Genomic DNA, 20,486 nt, shown 5'->3' with positions numbered 1-20,486 from the left:
TTTGCATTACTCAATTGTCTTTGCAAAGAATAAATTATGCTAGACAATTGATTCACTCGATCTGTGGATTAGAATTTTAAAATGAATCCAATTTTAAAATTATATATGTATTTAGTTTAACTGTAAAATTCTTCCAGTTTTCGAATGGAGGTTGTATCTGCAAATTCATAACTAACTTTTACTATTTTATTAATTTCACATTTCAGATACTAGGTTTGCAGCTACGCAGTTGATGTTGCAGTCACACTTTATAACCTAATGAAACAAGGTATTACTGATTCATATTACCGACCTTCCAATGTTTTTTGCTTCATAGAACAGGTATTATTCTGTAAACAATACGATTATATAGCCATGAGTATGTTAGAAACACAATTTAAATATATTACAACTTTACCCTATTCATGTCACGGCTGATGTGTCCCAGGTATAAATATACATACCAGTATTTGACTCAATAATTTTGAGCTGTAAACGATATCATTAAACTCTATAATCAAATAAAAATTATTTATTATTTTGTTTTACTCATCATTAAATGTTATTGTTAATTTTTTTGGAATGACGCTATATCTACATTGCTCTTGGGCTAGTGATGTGAGAGGGTAATAAGTGCCCAGTGTCTTTGACTTTCAGGATTGTTTTAGTAAAATTGTGGGGAATGACGATATATTTACATTGCCCTTGGGTTAGTGATAAGGAGATGATGGGTGCCAGGCGTCTTTGACTTTAAAAATCTTCAAAATAATATGAAACCACTAATTTAAGTTCATTACTTACATTCAAACCGTTTCCCGTCGTTTAGTTACTTTATTTGCGGATACAATCCTACAAGTGATTCGAGTATTTGAAGAAACCATCACTGATCAGATGCCCGCAAAAGTTTTTTTTTAGCAATTATTGTCAAAATCACCTCAGATTTGGCGTGCAGTTTGTTTTTCATGTAAGTTTATAGACTTTCAATTTTTAAGTTGTTAGGGATGAAAAGGGTTATTAAAAATAAATAAACGTATTACTAGCAGCCACGTGTGGTTTTTGTATCTTTTTGTTTAAAGTGAGACACAGGCAATTTTCGAATATAGGAGATTTGGAGCATTTATAATAAACCAAAATTAAAATCGCACCTTTGATGCAACTGGAGCTTTCTTCCATACCATTCTATTTTTGCAGGTCATTGGTAGCATACATTCATCTCCTGGTGAAACAGAAAGAAGACGTTAAGAAAAAAGGAAAGAAAGGTAACAAAAACAATCCCAGGTGACAGATGCTTCATCACAAACTTTATCATGTATTTATGCTAGAAAAAAGCAAATTATGTTGTAATTTGTTGGACATCTCTATTTCCTTGTTGCGACCAGCAGTGACGTAGTGCACGTTCAAACCAGTTTGATTTGTGTGTTTAGTCATCTATAACGAAGAAAGGCTTCGAATCAACGATTGATTGAATCAAATTATAATAACTATCTTCCATTTGAGGGCTTTGTGACAGAAATTTTGACAGATGGTCAAGATGAGAGCCTCTAACTATTTTAATATTTGAAAGCATTCAGATATGAACCTAGAATAAATATTTGTTCAGAGTAATGTTGCACTTATTTTTTTTTTCTCTCTAACGTTAAAATCAATGATTCTCATACAATGAAAACAAAAGAAAACTTCAGGATCACAGTTCATTCAAAATTACTTCCGGGCCTGAGACACGCATACAAAACTTCCAATTCTCCAGTCGAAAATTGAGTTTATACTAAATTAAAAATTTGTGCTATTCGAATAAAATCTATTTTAGGAATCTAAACTTGCCACTTTTGCAGCAAAATGATTTATGTCAACCTGTCATGAAAAAAATTTTATCATAATTTTTTGTTTTGTTTTTGAGTTTGTAAAATGGATTCATTAGAACATGGCGGTCCAAAGTTGCGAGGTTGAAGGGCCACAAACACTTTTGAGGAGGTCTCGCGGGCCGCAGTCGGAGAAAACCTTGAAGTGATCAAAATATCGAGAGTTTACACACTTTAAATATATTAAAGAATGAGAGTTTACCGTTCAAATCAGTCTTTTATCATGAATGCGGCCCGCATGTCAGGGTATGGACCAACTTAATTTAGAATATTCGAATTGTAAAAATAGCGATATAGGAAGCCTACTAATTTGCATACGAATATATTCTCTAGTCATACCTCAATGATAACAATTTAAATTATAATAAAATATTAACACCACATAAATTAAAGAACATATTCTTTATAGTACTAACTGTTTGAAAAATAACGAACTCAACCAATTCAACAATCAATAAATTGATATAAAAAAAAACCATTTTAGACATTACTGTAATTTCTGTAAGTTGCCTATTCCTACCTACTTTTGTCACTTTTACCATGACTCAATGGTATAGCGGCAATGATAACGAGGCATAGACAAAAACAATTTTTGAAACTGATTGTCGTACATTATACTTACCTTTGATTAATGTGATCATGAGAAGTTTGATGAAAACGATCCGCATACAAATCTTCATTTTGACATCAATATCGTCAACAATCACGAAGCTCGTTTTACTTTTGGAATCTCGGCGTCCGAATTAAGTCTAACTATGAAGAATCTTTGCTGCTGAAAGTCGATTCTGAACGGCAGAAAAAATAATGGTACTTAACAATATATATGCATCGTCTGATATTCGATACGTGCGTGCTCCATATTATAGAAGAGCAGAGATTATTTGTTTTGTCTCTTTTTTAAATTTTCAAATATAAAACGACGCATTTTGTTACAACACAAAAAATGAAGGTATAGGTTATTGCGGGTTTTTTTCTATTTTATATGGGTGACGACAATGGCTACGTGTGAATATATGTGACAGACTCTTATTGGCAAATTATTGGCTCTCATTGACAAATTATTGGCTCATGGAAATAGAACATTAAAATAATTCTATTAATATCTTCAATCCCCGCCACAATATCCACGATTACGTGATTTTTTGGAATGTAATTGCATAGTTTCATTAGATTGTATCGGCTAAACTTGTCATGTTGGCGGAATGCTCTGGGTAAGCTGATGATTAGTGCGCTGAAGCAAACTATGTTGACATTGCAGCTGCAGAGAACATGGGTGAAACTCGGAATATTCTAAAACAAAATTTCCTTTTTACGTGTATCATTTGGTTTTTGCGTTGAGCCTTGCTTGAAGTAAAACAAAATTGTCAAGCCAATGTCAAGGTCTGTAATTTGACTAAAAGTGGCTAAATTACCTGTTGAAATGCCCAAAAGAAAATGTAAATCAACAAATGACTTAAAACGAGAATACCCATATTTAAAAGAAAACGTTAATGACAGAGATAGAGTGCACTTCATTCATTGTATGGCTAATTTCGAGTTATTTTGTATCGACAACGTCAATTATTTTCTATTTTTTGAACCGAAACCAATATTTAGGCAGAGTATATGCGCATGAACTCTCGATGACAATATAGTCAATGAAGACAGCCGGGATGACTTTATATGTGGGCCTATGTAGTAAATTCGGGAAATGCAAAGTTAAAAAAAAAATCACAGCTTGGGTCTTGGTCCTTGAAACTTATTTTCAATTTCAGATAACACGGAACACTAGTTACATTCCTCTTATTATATTTTGTAAAAAGGGCACCAAAGTCTTGAGTGCTTAGGGCAGGGTCGTCCAACCTTTTTGGCCGAAGGGCCACATGTAGTTTACTAATAATCGCGCGGGCCACTTAACATGATAGTTATGTTCAAGTTTGGCTACACTGACTACAGGTTAATAGAAAAAATTTTATAACAGCCCCCAACAAATCAATGCCTCTAGTCGTACCCTTAATAGGGACAATGGCTGCGAGCTCTTCGGTAATTTCAAATCATCATTAACTTCCCGCAAGAAGATCGCCAAGTCGCAAACTAATCAGTAAACTTAATGTCAGCGCTTTCCTCAAGCTCCAAGGAATATGATGAAACTTTCCCCCGTTTTTGCAATTAAAGTTTCCACTGCAGAGTTCCCAAGCTCCTCAACACGACGCGTTGTGGTCTGATATTTTTGCAAACACCTCTTTTATTTCCGGACGTAAAACATTGGCAACCCGAACAATCCATAATATACATCAACGAATTCTCATTCTCAAATATTTTATTCTATTCTGAAAAATACAGCGCGGGCCACTCGAAATGCTTCCGCGGCCACATATGACCCGCGGTCCACGATTTGGGCGACTCTGGCTTATGGCCTCCAAAGGCCATGAACAGGCACTGGCATCGGCGAAATATTGCGCCGTTGTGCTTAGTTTCACAGGTACTACAATGGACTGTGTTTTTCTAAACTTTTGAAACTTGTCCCTCCAGAATAGTTTTCAGCAGTCAAACTCGGTTGGGTGTGAACTCTCACCCGATTACAGTTAGTCTACCTAGCAGGCCAAAAAAATGTTTGTTTGTTTTTCATTTGTTTCAGTTCTGTGTGATTCAATACCTCGTAACTGTTTTCCTGACCGAATTGTCGCGAACTGCTTCAAGTCTCGCGTCAAATGGTAATAGCTTCGCTCAGAGATCATTCTCTTTAATTTCTGAGCTTTTATTGTGACCTTGCTTCTAATTCTGATTAAAATCGATGTAATGATGTGCCATACTGTTATTACTTTGATAAACAGATTGAAAATTAGGCACAAGTTTTTATCAACATGATAGTTAGAGATCGAACCATTAAAAGAAATTCTAAAATCTTCTTCAAATTCAGTGAGTGATAAAACATTTTAAAGAATATTTTAAATTGACATTATTTACTTTCTCTTTGATATACAACTATTTTAATAAAGTTTGAATATTCAAATAGCCAAGTAATTTGTCACTTCCTTCTCTACTTTATTTTGATAATAAATATTCTATCAGCATTCACAACTTTTGGCCCTTCGTGTTACCGTGAAATATTTCAATTTGAATCATATGAAGCAAATGTCTTACAAAGTTTTATTTTTTAACAGCAGACAGATCTGTTTTCATCAATGTCTCATCAATGGGGGGGGGGGGGGGGGGGGGGGGGGTCTGGGGGGGATATATATACATATAACGAAGTATTTTCTCCATCAATCTCCCCTTACAGTATATACTTACAACACTAATTTAGTTTTATACGCCGCATGTAGAAGTCCATCATGTTTGTAATTGAATATTCGAAAGTTGTTGAATCCATGCATGAGAATGGTTCTATTGGTAGTGACATACAAATGAAAAAAAAAGCTTGTGAAGAATGAAAAATTTGCTGTACTCCTATTTATATACATATAATATATATACATATAACGAAGTTTTTTCTCCATCAATCTCCTCTTACAGTATATACTTACAACACTAAGTTATTTTTATACGCCGCATGTAGAAATCCATCATGTTTGTAATTGAATATTCGAAAGTTGTTGAATCCATGCATGAGAATGGCTCTATTGATGAATGAAAAATTTGCTGTACTCCGCAATTTGTTAACTACCACTATCGATATTTTCAACAGTTTTATTAGTCACTCAGTATCGATATTTTTACAACTTGATTGCTCCACGTTGCAGGAAAGTAATTTTCAACAATCACTTGTGGATAAAAAGATAGAACAATGTGATGATACTGATGCTACTCAGCTCTAACAAACGAGAAGGTTATCGGATGTTTCGTATCAATATCTATTTCATTTGAAAATTATATTTAATAAATTTCATTTTGTTTCTCGTTTCTCGATAAACTCTGCTTCAAGGTGACACTGATGAGCATAGGGTCAAAACATTAAAGTTTAGCAGTTCCGTTCCGTTTCCATATCGATAGGAAAACTGGCTGCGCAAGCAGATATAAGTAATAAAGTTGACTCAACCGCAGCAACACTTTGCAGCACGAACCTAACGTTTGTGAACGAAATTACCTTCTTGGTAATACTGCTTTTGGCGTAGGGGAAGGTGGGGTACGTTGGGACATGGGGCACAGTGGAAAATCAGCTATCACACTGATACTATATCCGCAATCCTGTCCGCGGCTCGATGTTCCAATCCGCCCTTCGGTGAGTTACAACGTCCCCGCGAACGGACAACGGACGGGTAGAGCGGCGCAAGCTATGGGGTGAAATTGGTTTTGGGAGGTGGAAAAAAAATTTCACCGTTCCAGTTTTTTCTTTTTTTTAGTTTAGCCTTTCCAACGAGACAAACCATCGTCTGATATTCTTTAGCGTCAGTCCACTGTAAAATATTCCTAACGTTAGCGATTGGCTGTGCCTTCCGAATTTTGCCGTGGGATGGTCTGAAAGTATTTGTTTCCTATAGGGAACAATGGACCGGTGTTCAGTGGGACATGCTCTACAGGGCACAATTCGACAGTGTTTGATACAATAAGTGCTTAGAAACTTAGAGATGCGTTATATTTTGTGTAATATAATGGTTTCTTTCGACCCATGGCCCAATATGGAATATATTCGAGAATCAATAATATTTCCAGATTTAGATTCGAGGAAGGAAATAATCAAATTTTTTTGCAAAATGTTTTGTCGAAATATATGAACTATTTCAGTTGAACATTGATTTTAAAAATATTAAATCTTCAAATTCGAAGTCTCCCCGTACTTTAGACGATTATGCTGATTAACTGCTTATTTTTAAGGGCATACTTCGTTGAATTTTGACAGACTGACCCATTGTGCCCCAGGGTCTGTCCGATTGTGCCCCACAAGTGGGGTACAGTGGGACACTTGACAGACGTTTTTCAAAGCATTTTGGTAGTAAGATGTGTGTCGCAAGGGAATTTCTTTGTTGCTGAATAAAAACTATCCCCTCTATGCATTAGTCCCGCAAACTTAAGAGAATATGCAGAATTAACGGCTCAAAATATGCAAAAGAAAAAAAGTGTCCCAACCTTCCCCACTTTCCCCACTTAATACAGCTTCTTGAAGTTCTGTAAAAGATCAAGGGCAATGAGAAATGTCGATGGTTTAGCTTGTCTACTTTCGACAAAATTTACGGAATATTGTATGAATTGTATAAACCAACGCGTTGCATCTAACAAAACTTCCGAAATCATCTATAAAATTTAGAGGTGGACAGGTGGTGCATCGTTAGAATCCATCTGGTAATTGCCAATGTAACAAACAACCTGATGCGACTGACTTACTAGAGTTTTCGGTTGTGCTGTGGCGCTTCGCACAACTTTATAACTATGTATGTTGTGCATTTTACAAACGTGTATGTTTTTAATGATTCTAGACAAGAGTTGAGAGTGATAATTTGTGATGAATTTGGACGGGGTTATATTTCTAAATCATAGAATCTCTTTGTAATCCTGAATTGACAGGTTGGAGTTTGTTTTGATGGCCCTGTATCCTTAGTTCTCATTGTTTAAGATTATTCTCATAATACTTGAGCAATGACAGTATATTGAATACATTTATTTGCACCTTTTTAACAGTAAATCATAATTTGAACATCATTTTTTTCTGATTTTGTGACATTAGTAGAGCGCTATATAGGAATGCAGAAAATGTTGTACGACTCTGCAGAACTTATTTATGGTTTAGTCTAAATTTTAAACAAAAGTAAAGTTTTTCATTTTATTCCAAATATCTTTTTGTTTTGAACTCTCAACCGAAATTTTTTTTTTCTAAATCAAATTCGATATATGTTAGTATTTCCAAATATCTAATGATTAAAAGCGACAAATGAACAATATTGATTCTAGGTATTAGAATTTTCTTCCCTGCAGTCAGATAATGGTGGAGAAGACTTTATGAACGAAAGTCGCTTCGAATGGAAATGGAACGCATTTTGCCGTCTATTTTTATGAAAAACAGCACGGTAGCGTGACGACAAGGGAAGTGTGTAAATTATCTGGTGGACGATTGTTAGCAAGCGAAACAAATCTTTGGCTCATGGAAACAGAACATTCTGTTTATATCACCCACTTTCTTTTTTTTCCACCACTATACCCACGCAAACTCTTTAATCTTTGAAACATAACTAAGGACTTTTACTTAATCACACAATGCAAACGTATAATATTAGCTAAATGTCCTGATAATTTAATGGATGGTACGATGAACTAAGCTATGTTAAGATTGTAGCTTCAAACAGGGGTTTGAATCGGAATTCTCTAAAACCAATAGAATTATACATATCGGTGGTAAGCATCGTTCAATTAAACTTAAACGATACATGATGCAGGTAGGCATATGTGCCTACACTTATTCCTTTATCAACAACATAAGCGAATGTAGAAATATATATTCCTACATCATAATATTCATTGCCCGAAATTGATAAAAATATTTATTTAATTTTGAACATTATTTGTTAAAATTGAATTTTCATATTTTCTGAACAGCGCAAAATATTTTTCATAGCTGTGACTTGATTTGACATCGAACGCCTCCATTTGGTCGATTTGATTTGACACGTAAAAATGAATTAGTTTGGCGATTACACAAACTTTTAACCTCATCCTAAACCTAGGCAACCTAGGCCAACGGGAAGTACATTTAAGTTTAATAGATTAATATATTTATGAAAAGTGTTGAAATATAATATCGTAGTAGTTTGCTCCTAAATTTACAACATCAAATTATGGCACATGACATGAAACTATTTCATAAACAAACTACTTTATTAATAGCCGCATAGGAATCAACAACTGTTTCGTAATTTTCAATTAATAGCATTCAAATTACAACAAGTAGGGTAGATTGATTTATAAATTTTGGGCGCTCGCTTTAAGCCTTGCTTGAAGCAAACAAAAATGTCAAGCCAATCACCCTATTAAAAACATGATCCAATTCAAAATCTTGAATTGCTCGGACAAATCATTATACAGGTAAGCAGACTTTTTTTTAACAATTATTAACAACATAAGCGAATTAAGTAAAAATACGAACGCGGGAATTACACATCCAACTATAACTTAATTTTCGTTTTCGGTAATAAAAATATTTCATGTTCCTATTTAACATTACACATTGTATTAACAGAGCCAAATATGTGACAAATCTATGACATGGTTTGGCATCAGATGAATCATTTTGATGAAAACGATCCGCATACAAATCTTCATTTTGACATCAATATCGTCAACAATCACGAAGCTCGTTTTACTTTTGGAATCTCGGCGTCCGAATTAAGTCTAACTATGAAGAATCTTTGCTGCTGAAAGTCGATTCTGAACGGCAGAAAAAATAATGCTACTTAACAATATATATGCATCGTCTGATATTCGATACGTGCGTGCTCCATATTATAGAAGAGCAGAGATTATTTGTTTTGTCTCTTTTTTAAATTTTCAAATATAAAACGACGCATTTTGTTACAACACAAAAAATGAAGGTATAGGTTATTGCGGTTTTTTTTCTATTTTATATGGGTGACGACAATGGCTACGTGTGAATATATGTGACAGACTCTTATTGGCAAATTATTGGCTCTCATTGACAAATTATTGGCTCATGGAAATAGAACATTAAAATAATTCTATTAATATCTTCAATCCCCGCCACAATATCCACGATTACGTGATTTTTTGGAATGTAATTGCATAGTTTCATTAGATTGTATCGGCTAAACTTGTCATGTTGGCGGAATGCTCTGGGTAAGCTGATGATTAGTGCGCTGAAGCAAACTATGTTGACATTGCAGCTGCAGAGAACATGGGTGAAACTCGGAATATTCTAAAACAAAATTTCCTTTTTACGTGTATCATTTGGTTTTTGCGTTGAGCCTTGCTTGAAGTAAAACAAAATAGTCAAGCCAATGTCAAGGTCTGTAATTTGACTAAAAGTGGCTAAATTACCTGTTGAAATGCCCAAAAGAAAATGTAAATCAACAAATGACTTAAAACGAGAATACCCATATTTAAAAGAAAACGTTAATGACAGAGATAGAGTGCACTTCATTCATTGTATGGCTAATTTCGAGTTATTTTGTATCGACAACGTCAATTATTTTCTATTTTTTGAACCGAAACCAATATTTAGGCAGAGTATATGCGCATGAACTCTCGATGACAATATAGTCAATGAAGACAGCCGGGATGACTTTATATGTGGGCCTATGTAGTAAATTCGGGAAATGCAAAGTTAAAAAAAAAAATCACAGCTTGGGTCTTGGTCCTTGAAACTTATTTTCAATTTCAGATAACACGGAACACTAGTTACATTCCTCTTATTATATTTTGTAAAAAGGGCACCAAAGTCTTGAGTGCTTAGGGCAGGGTCGTCCAACCTTTTTGGCCGAAGGGCCACATGTAGTTTACTAATAATCGCGCGGGCCACTTAACATGATAGTTATGTTCAAGTTTGGCTACACTGACTACAGGTTAATAGAAAAAATTTTATAACAGCCCCCAACAAATCAATGCCTCTAGTCGTACCCTTAATAGGGACAATGGCTGCGAGCTCTTCGGTAATTTCAAATCATCATTAACTTCCCGCAAGAAGATCGCCAAGTCGCAAACTAATCAGTAAACTTAATGTCAGCGCTTTCCTCAAGCTCCAAGGAATATGATGAAACTTTCCCCCGTTTTTGCAATTAAAGTTTCCACTGCAGAGTTCCCAAGCTCCTCAACACGACGCGTTGTGGTCTGATATTTTTGCAAACACCTCTTTTATTTCCGGACGTAAAACATTGGCAACCCGAACAATCCATAATATACATCAACGAATTCTCATTCTCAAATATTTTATTCTATTCTGAAAAATACAGCGCGGGCCACTCGAAATGCTTCCGCGGCCACATATGACCCGCGGTCCACGATTTGGGCGACTCTGGCTTATGGCCTCCAAAGGCCATGAACAGGCACTGGCATCGGCGAAATATTGCGCCGTTGTGCTTAGTTTCACAGGTACTACAATGGACTGTGTTTTTCTAAACTTTTGAAACTTGTCCCTCCAGAATAGTTTTCAGCAGTCAAACTCGGTTGGGTGTGAACTCTCACCCGATTACAGTTAGTCTACCTAGCAGGCCAAAAAAATGTTTGTTTGTTTTTCATTTGTTTCAGTTCTGTGTGATTCAATACCTCGTAACTGTTTTCCTGACCGAATTGTCGCGAACTGCTTCAAGTCTCGCGTCAAATGGTAATAGCTTCGCTCAGAGATCATTCTCTTTAATTTCTGAGCTTTTATTGTGACCTTGCTTCTAATTCTGATTAAAATCGATGTAATGATGTGCCATACTGTTATTACTTTGATAAACAGATTGAAAATTAAGCACAAGTTTTTATCAACATGATAGTCAGAGATCGAACCATTAAAAGAAATTCTAAAATCTTCTTCAAATTCAGTGAGTGATAAAACATTTTAAAGAATATTTTAAATTGACATTATTTACTTTCTCTTTGATATACAACTATTTTAATAAAGTTTGAATATTCAAATAGCCAAGTAATTTGTCACTTCCTTCTCTACTTTATTTTGATAATAAATATTCTATCAGCATTCACAACTTTTGGCCCTTCGTGTTACCGTGAAATATTTCAATTTGAATCATATGAAGCAAATGTCTTACAAAGTTTTATTTTTTAACAGCAGACAGATCTGTTTTCATCAATGTCTCATCAATGGGGGGGGTCTGGGGGGGATATATATACATATAACGAAGTATTTTCTCCATCAATCTCCCCTTACAGTATATACTTACAACACTAATTTAGTTTTATACGCCGCATGTAGAAGTCCATCATGTTTGTAATTGAATATTCGAAAGTTGTTGAATCCATGCATGAGAATGGTTCTATTGGTAGTGACATACAAATGAAAAAAAAAGCTTGTGAAGAATGAAAAATTTGCTGTACTCCTATTTATATACATATAATATATATACATATAACGAAGTTTTTTCTCCATCAATCTCCTCTTACAGTATATACTTACAACACTAAGTTATTTTTATACGCCGCATGTAGAAATCCATCATGTTTGTAATTGAATATTCGAAAGTTGTTGAATCCATGCATGAGAATGGCTCTATTGATGAATGAAAAATTTGCTGTACTCCGCAATTTGTTAACTACCACTATCGATATTTTCAACAGTTTTATTAGTCACTCAGTATCGATATTTTTACAACTTGATTGCTCCACGTTGCAGGAAAGTAATTTTCAACAATCACTTGTGGATAAAAAGATAGAACAATGTGATGATACTGATGCTACTCAGCTCTAACAAACGAGAAGGTTATCGGATGTTTCGTATCAATATCTATTTCATTTGAAAATTATATTTAATAAATTTCATTTTGTTTCTCGTTTCTCGATAAACTCTGCTTCAAGGTGACACTGATGAGCATAGGGTCAAAACATTAAAGTTTAGCAGTTCCGTTCCGTTTCCATATCGATAGGAAAACTGGCTGCGCAAGCAGATATAAGTAATAAAGTTGACTCAACCGCAGCAACACTTTGCAGCACGAACCTAACGTTTGTGAACGAAATTACCTTCTTGGTAATACTGCTTTTGGCGTAGGGGAAGGTGGGGTACGTTGGGACATGGGGCACAGTGGAAAATCAGCTATCACACTGATACTATATCCGCAATCCTGTCCGCGGCTCGATGTTCCAATCCGCCCTTCGGTGAGTTACAACGTCCCCGCGAACGGACAACGGACGGGTAGAGCGGCGCAAGCTATGGGGTGAAATTGGTTTTGGGAGGTGGAAAAAAAATTTCACCGTTCCAGTTTTTTCTTTTTTTTAGTTTAGCCTTTCCAACGAGACAAACCATCGTCTGATATTCTTTAGCGTCAGTCCACTGTAAAATATTCCTAACGTTAGCGATTGGCTGTGCCTTCCAAATTTTGCCGTGGGATGGTCTGAAAGTATTTGTTTCCTATAGGGAACAATGGACCGGTGTTCAGTGGGACATGCTCTACAGGGCACAATTCGACAGTGTTTGATACAATAAGTGCTTAGAAACTTAGAGATGCGTTATATTTTGTGTAATATAATGGTTTCTTTCGACCCATGGCCCAATATGGAATATATTCGAGAATCAATAATATTTCCAGATTTAGATTCGAGGAAGGAAATAATCAAATTTTTTTGCAAAATGTTTTGTCGAAATATATGAACTATTTCAGTTGAACATTGATTTTAAAAATATTAAATCTTCAAATTCGAAGTCTCCCCGTACTTTAGACGATTATGCTGATTAACTGCTTATTTTTAAGGGCATACTTCGTTGAATTTTGACAGACTGACCCATTGTGCCCCAGGGTCTGTCCGATTGTGCCCCACAAGTGGGGTACAGTGGGACACTTGACAGACGTTTTTCAAAGCATTTTGGTAGTAAGATGTGTGTCGCAAGGGAATTTCTTTGTTGCTGAATAAAAACTATCCCCTCTATGCATTAGTCCCGCAAACTTAAGAGAATATGCAGAATTAACGGCTCAAAATATGCAAAAGAAAAAAAGTGTCCCAACCTTCCCCACTTTCCCCACTTAATAAAGCTTCTTGAAGTTCTGTAAATGATCAAGGGCAATGAGAAATGTCGATGGTTTAGCTTGTCTACTTTCGACAAAATTTACGGAATATTGTATGAATTGTATAAACCAACGCGTTGCATCTAACAAAACTTCCGAAATCATCTATAAAATTTAGAGGTGGACGGGTGGTGCATCGTTAGAATCCATCTGGTAATTGCCAATGTAACAAACAACCTGATGCGACTGACTTACTAGAGTTTTCGGTTGTGCTGTGGCGCTTCGCACAACTTTTTAACTATGTATGTTGTGCATTTTACAAACGTGTATGTTTTTAATGATTCTAGACAAGAGTTGAGAGTGATAATTTGTGATGAATTTGGACGGGGTTATATTTCTAAATCATAGAATCTCTTTGTAATCCTGAATTGACAGGTTGGAGTTTGTTTTGATGGCTCTGTATCCTTAGTTCTCATTGTTTAAGATTATTCTCATAATACTTGAGCAATGACAGTATATTGAATACATTTATTTGCACCTTTTTAACAGTAAATCATAATTTGAACATCATTTTTTTCTGATTTTGTGACATTAGTAGAGCGCTATATAGGAATGCAGAAAATGTTGTACGACTCTGCAGAACTTATTTATGGTTTAGTCTAAATTTTAAACAAAAGTAAAGTTTTTCATTTTATTCCAAATATCTTTTTGTTTTGAACTCTCAACCGAAATTTTTTTTTTCTAAATCAAATTCGATATATGTTAGTATTTCCAAATATCTAATGATTAAAAGCGACAAATGAACAATATTGATTCTAGGTATTAGAATTTTCTTCCCTGCAGTCAGATAATGGTGGAGAAGACTTTATGAACGAAAGTCGCTTCGAATGGAAATGGAACGCATTTTGCCGTCTATTTTTATGAAAAACAGCACGGTAGCGTGACGACAAGGGAAGTGTGTAAATTATCTGGTGGACGATTGTTAGCAAGCGAAACAAATCTTTGGCTCATGGAAACAGAACATTCTGTTTATATCACCCACTTTCTTTTTTTTCCACCACTATACCCACGCAAACTCTTTAATCTTTGAAACATAACTAAGGACTTTTACTTAATCACACAATGCAAACGTATAATATTAGCTAAATGTCCTGATAATTTAATGGATGGTACGATGAACTAAGCTATGTTAAGATTGTAGCTTCAAACAGGGGTTTGAATCGGAATTCTCTAAAACCAATAGAATTATACATATCGGTGGTAAGCATCGTTCAATTAAACTTAAACGATACATGATGCAGGTAGGCATATGTGCCTACACTTATTCCTTTATCAACAACATAAGCGAATGTAGAAATATATATTCCTACATCATAATATTCATTGCCCGAAATTGATAAAAATATTTATTTAATTTTGAACATTATTTGTTAAAATTGAATTTTCATATTTTCTGAACAGCGCAAAATATTTTTCATAGCTGTGACTTGATTTGACATCGAACGCCTCCATTTGGTCGATTTGATTTGACACGTAAAAATGAATTAGTTTGGCGATTACACAAACTTTTATCCTCATCCTAAACCTAGGCAACCTAGGCCAACGGGAAGTACATTTAAGTTTAATAGATTAATATATTTATGAAAAGTGTTGAAATATAATATCGTAGTAGTTTGCTCCTAAATTTACAACATCAAATTATGGCACATGACATGAAACTATTTCATAAACAAACTACTTTATTAATAGCCGCATAGGAATCAACAACTGTTTCGTAATTTTCAATTAATAGCATTCAAATTACAACAAGTAGGGTAGATTGATTTATAAATTTTGGGCGCTCGCTTTAAGCCTTGCTTGAAGCAAACAAAAATGTCAAGCCAATCACCCTATTAAAAACATGATCCAATTCAAAATCTTGAATTGCTCGGACAAATCATTATACAGGTAAGCAGACTTTTTTTTAACAATTATTAACAACATAAGCGAATTAAGTAAAAATACGAACGCGGGAATTACACATCCAACTATAACTTAATTTTCGTTTTCGGTAATAAAAATATTTCATGTTCCTATTTAACATTACACATTGTATTAACAGAGCCAAATATGTGACAAATCTATGACATGGTTTGGCATCAGATGAATCATTTTCGTCAACTTGATTAGACAATTATAATATGAATAAGCTGCGATGGCGATCACATAAGCATTTGACTTCATTCAAGATCGAGATAACCCAATAGCAGGTACACTTAAGCTTGATAAAGTAATCTATTTTATGAAGAAATGTATTTCTGGAGTTTCTCAGGGTTCAATGCTTAGACCCACAATGTAGTTGAAATGTTAAACATTACATGTACGACTGAGCGATTGGGTGTTTGGTCAAATTTACCATTTCATTATACTTATATATCATCTGAATGCATACTAATTTTGTCCAAGTTAATGATAAGCCCTTACATGAATGTTGCAGCTATAACTGCACTGTTTTTTCATGGCTGTTGCTAACTATGCTAGGCAAATTTGAGAGTTGTGAATATAACTATAATGAATAATGAATATTTTTGATCATCTGATTTTAAAATTGCTATTTCGAAGTGATGATTTCATTTTTTGGAAAAAATTACATTCTATTGGGACCACACAAATTTACATGCCGTAGAAAGATATGATGATATTGTATTTTACTTATAATATGTCATTGATTTATTGTTTTGATGAATACCATCTAAAAATAATTCTACCATACTTGTTGCAATTTGAATGCGATTAATTAACTACAAATTATAAAACTGTTGTTGATTCCTGTGCGGCAATGAATAAAGTAGTTTTTCCTCTCATAGGGTTGCCTGGGTTTGATACGATGTCAAAAGTTTGTGTAATCGCCAACCAATTCATTTTTTAGGAATCAAATCAAATCGACCAAATGAAGTCATTTGATGTCAAACCAAGTCATAGCTCTGTAAAATAATTTGCACTGCTGTTCAGAAAATATAAATATTCAACTTTAATAAATAATTTCCAAACTAAACATATATTCTTATCATTTTTGGGCAATAGATATTATAATGTTAGTATATTTCTACATTCGATTATGTTGTAAATAAAAAAATAAAATTAGGCAAATATACCTACTTGTATAATGTATCGTGCGGTCAATTCGAGATTTTATAGGACGATGCTCAAATGCATGTCTTGTGCCATAATTTGCTGTTGTAAATTTAGCAGTTAACTACTACAGTATTATATTTCAACACTCTTTTATAGATATATTACTCTATTAAAATTAAATGTACTCACCATAGGGTTGCCTAGGTTTAATAGGAAGTCAAAGGTTTGTGTATTGTGATCGCAAAACCAATTCATTTTCGACGTTTCAAATCAAATTGACCAAATGAAGTCATTTGATGCCAAACCAAGTCATAGCTTTGTAAAATGTTTTGCGCTGCTGTTCAGAAAATCTGAAAGTTCAACTTCTTTAAAAATGATTTTCAAAACTAAATATATATTATTATCAATGGATATTAAAATGTATGTATATTTCTACATTCGCTCATGTTGTTAAAAAAAAAAAGTTTAGGCAAATATTCCTACTTGTATAATGGATCGTGCGGGCAATTCGAGATTTATTCCGACAATGCTTACCACTGACATGTAAGGAGCTATTGGTTTCAGAGAATTCCGATTTAAACCCCTGTTCTTTGAAGCTACAATGTCAACATAGTTTAGTTCATCGCACCAGTCATTAAATTATCAGGACATTCAGCCAACCTAGTTAGTTTACATGATGTGATTTTGTAAAAGTACATATTATGTTTCAAAGATTAAGTAGTTTGCGTGGGTATAGTAGGGGAAAAAAGATCATAGGTAATATAAATAGAACTACTAGAATGTTCTATTGTTATGAGCCAAAGAACCAACATTGTTCAGTTGTCGCTTTTCATCATTAGGTATATATTTGAGAATCCTTACATATATTAAATTCAATTTAAAAGAGACCATAAAATTTCAGCTCGGATGAGAAATTTAAAACAAAAGAACTTTTGAAACAAAATAAAAAATTTTGATGTTGATGTTAAATTTAGAGTAAACCTAAAATTAAGTTCTGTACAAAAATCTTGCAAATTTTTCAGCAATCCTATACATCCTTATATAATATATAATCCTTTTCCATCCTTATTTTTATATTCTTGACTTCACAAAATCAGAGTTTAATTTAAATTCACTTTAAAAAAGATGCAAATAATTGTATTTTCTGTCATTCATGTTTTCGAAGAATGCGTATCGTTTTGGCAAATATGCATAAATACCGGAACTCACCGGAAAAGAATATGATATCGATAGAAAAACTAACAAAGCATCTACCAAAGCTTCTAACAGCACCTATAAAATTTAGCGATGATCTGGCGTTAGATTCGATCTGGCAATTGTCAATATAACAACCTGATCGACAAAGTGTGGGATTTTAGATGAAGCTGTGGCGCTTCGCACACGTTTTAATTATGTTCGATTTTCAATTCAAAAACCTGTGACTTTTCAAATGATCCTAATCAGGAGTTGAGAGTGATAATTTGAAGGGGTTGTATTTTCTAAGTGTTAGGGACTCTTTGTAATCCCGAATTGACAAGTTGGGGTCTGTTTTAATGGCCCTGGAACTTTTGTTCTAATTATTTAAGATTATTTTCATAATACTTAAGCAATGACAGAAAATTGAATAAAATTATTTGCACTTATTTTGAAGTAAATTATAATAAAACATCAAATTTTAAGACTTTAGTAAAGCGTATAATGATGTACGACTCTGCAGAACTCAACTTGAGATTTACTTTAAATTTGACATCAACATGAATTTTTTTTTAGCTCGTTCCAAAAGTCTTTTGTTTTGAATTTCTCATCCGAGCTTAAATTATCTGGTGTACGCATGTTGGCGAGTAAAACAAATCTTTGGCTCGCGGAAATGAAACATTCTAGTAGTTCTATTTATATAACTCTTTGAAACATAATTATGATTATATATTTAGTGTTGAAAATAATTTATTATTTATTCTGATCAGCGCAAATTATTTTTCAAAGCTATGACTTGGTTTGGCATCAAATGACTTCATTTGTTCGATTTGATATGACACGTCAAAAATGAATTAGTTTTGCGATTACACAAACTTTTAACCTCATTCTAAACCTAGGTAACCCAATGGGAAGTGCATTTGAGTTCAGTTCATAGAGTAATATATTTATGAAGAGTGTTGAAATATAATATCGTAGTAGTTTGATCCTAAATTTACAACATCAAATTATGGCACATGACATGCGATTATTTCATATACAAACTACCTTATTTATAGCCGCATATGAATCAACAACTGTTTCGTAATTTGCAATTAATAGCATTCAAATTACAATAAGTAGGGTAGAATTATTTATAAATGTTATTAATCAAAACAATAAATCAATGACATATTATAAGTAGGATAAATTAGCATCATCTCTTTCCGCGGTATGTTCATTTTTGTGATTCCATTGGAATGTAATTTCTTCCAATAAATAAAATCATCACTTGGAAATGGCAATTTTAAAATCAGATGATCCAAAACAATCTTCATTCATTAGTCATATTCATAACTCTCAAATTTGGATAGGATAATTAGTAACAGCCACAAAAAACAGGGCAGTTATTGCTGCAATATTCATGTAAGTGATTGTCATTGATTTGGACAGAATTAGTATGCGTTCAGATGATATAAAAATATAAAGAAAGGGTAAATCTGACTAAACATCTATTATCTCATTCGCACGTGTAATTTTTAACATTTTAATATCAATAACTACATTGTAGGTCCAAGCATTGACACCAGAAAAACACTTCCTCATAAAATATGTTACTGTATTGAGCTTAAGTGTACCTTTCATTGCGTTGAATGAAGTCAAAAGTGTGTGTGATCACAATGGCAGCTAATTCATATTCAAAGTGTCAAATCAAGCTGACGAAAAAGATTTATCTGATGTCAAACAAGGCCCAACCAAAAGAATCGCTTTGTCGCATATTTAGAAAATGTAAAAATTTAACTATATTCAATGATTTTAAAGGCTGAATATATATACCGGTATATTTTATCAACTACGCATAACCCAAATTAGGTTTCAGTTGTATCTGTAATTTCCGCATTTGTATTTTTCTACATTCGCTTATGTTGTTAATAAACAAAATAAATTTGTACAAAGTCTGCTTACCTGTATAATGATTTATCCGGGCAATGCAAGATTTTAAATTGGACCATATTTTTATTGTGGTGGTTGTCATGGTATTTTTATTTTGTTTCAAAGCAGCCCTCAAGGCAAGCGCCCAATGATACAGTACCGTTTAACGCACTATTCATTAGATTACCAGAGCATTCCGCCAATATGACAAGTTTAGCCGATGCAATCTAACAAAAGTCTGCAGTTATATTTCGAAAAATAGGCGGTTCACGTGGATATTGTGGCGGAAATGAAAGATTTTGCTTGATATAGTAGAACTATTTTAATGTGCTATTTCCATAATTCAAAAATTTGTTTTATTCGCAATAACAAATAAGAGTCCGTCAGATATTTTAACACGTGACCATTGTAGTCACGCCACTATGCTGCTACGTAAAAATAGGAGAAAACCCGTGATAACCAAAAATTTAAAGAAGAGAAAAACAAACTCTCTCCGCCTCCCTATAGTACGGAGTATGCAAGTATATAATATCAGACAATGCATATAGTGTTGAGTTTCATTATATTTTCTGCCGTTTAGAATCGACCTTCAGCGGGAAAGTTTCTCCTATACTTAGAATCAATTTGGAGACCAAGATTCTAAAAGTAAAACGAGCTTCGTGATTGTTGAAGATATTGATGTCAAAATGAAGATTTGTATGCGGATCGTTTTCATCAAACTTCTCATGATCACACGGGTTAAAGGTAAGTCTAACGTACAACGAGCAGTTTCGAAAATTCTTTTCGTGTATTCTTTGTTATCATTGGCGCAACCATTAGGACATGGTGAATATAACAAAGGTAGTTAGGAATGAGCATATTGCCGAAAAAT

The 20,486-nt window shown here is 33.9% G+C and overlaps 1 long non-coding RNA gene across 2 annotated transcripts; it reads left to right on the top strand.

The window, feature by feature from the left end:
- The first annotated feature begins 204 nt into the window (after positions 1-204).
- Positions 205-20,354, top strand: LOC144430660 (uncharacterized). Of its 2 annotated transcripts, none has more exons than XR_013479651.1 (4): positions 205-321; positions 806-943; positions 1,171-1,238; positions 20,196-20,354. It is a non-coding gene; the product is annotated as an uncharacterized LOC144430660 (long non-coding RNA). The 2 variants fall into 2 exon arrangements; XR_013479652.1 differs by having other exon boundaries at positions 206-268.
- The last annotated feature ends 132 nt before the right edge of the window (positions 20,355-20,486 follow it).

This window comes from Styela clava, chromosome 12 (genome assembly GCF_964204865.1).
Source record: "Styela clava chromosome 12, kaStyClav1.hap1.2, whole genome shotgun sequence".
Taxonomy (NCBI): domain Eukaryota; kingdom Metazoa; phylum Chordata; class Ascidiacea; order Stolidobranchia; family Styelidae; genus Styela; species Styela clava.
The sequence above is the reverse complement of the archived record's forward strand: the minus strand, read 5'-3'. Positions and strand labels throughout refer to the sequence as shown.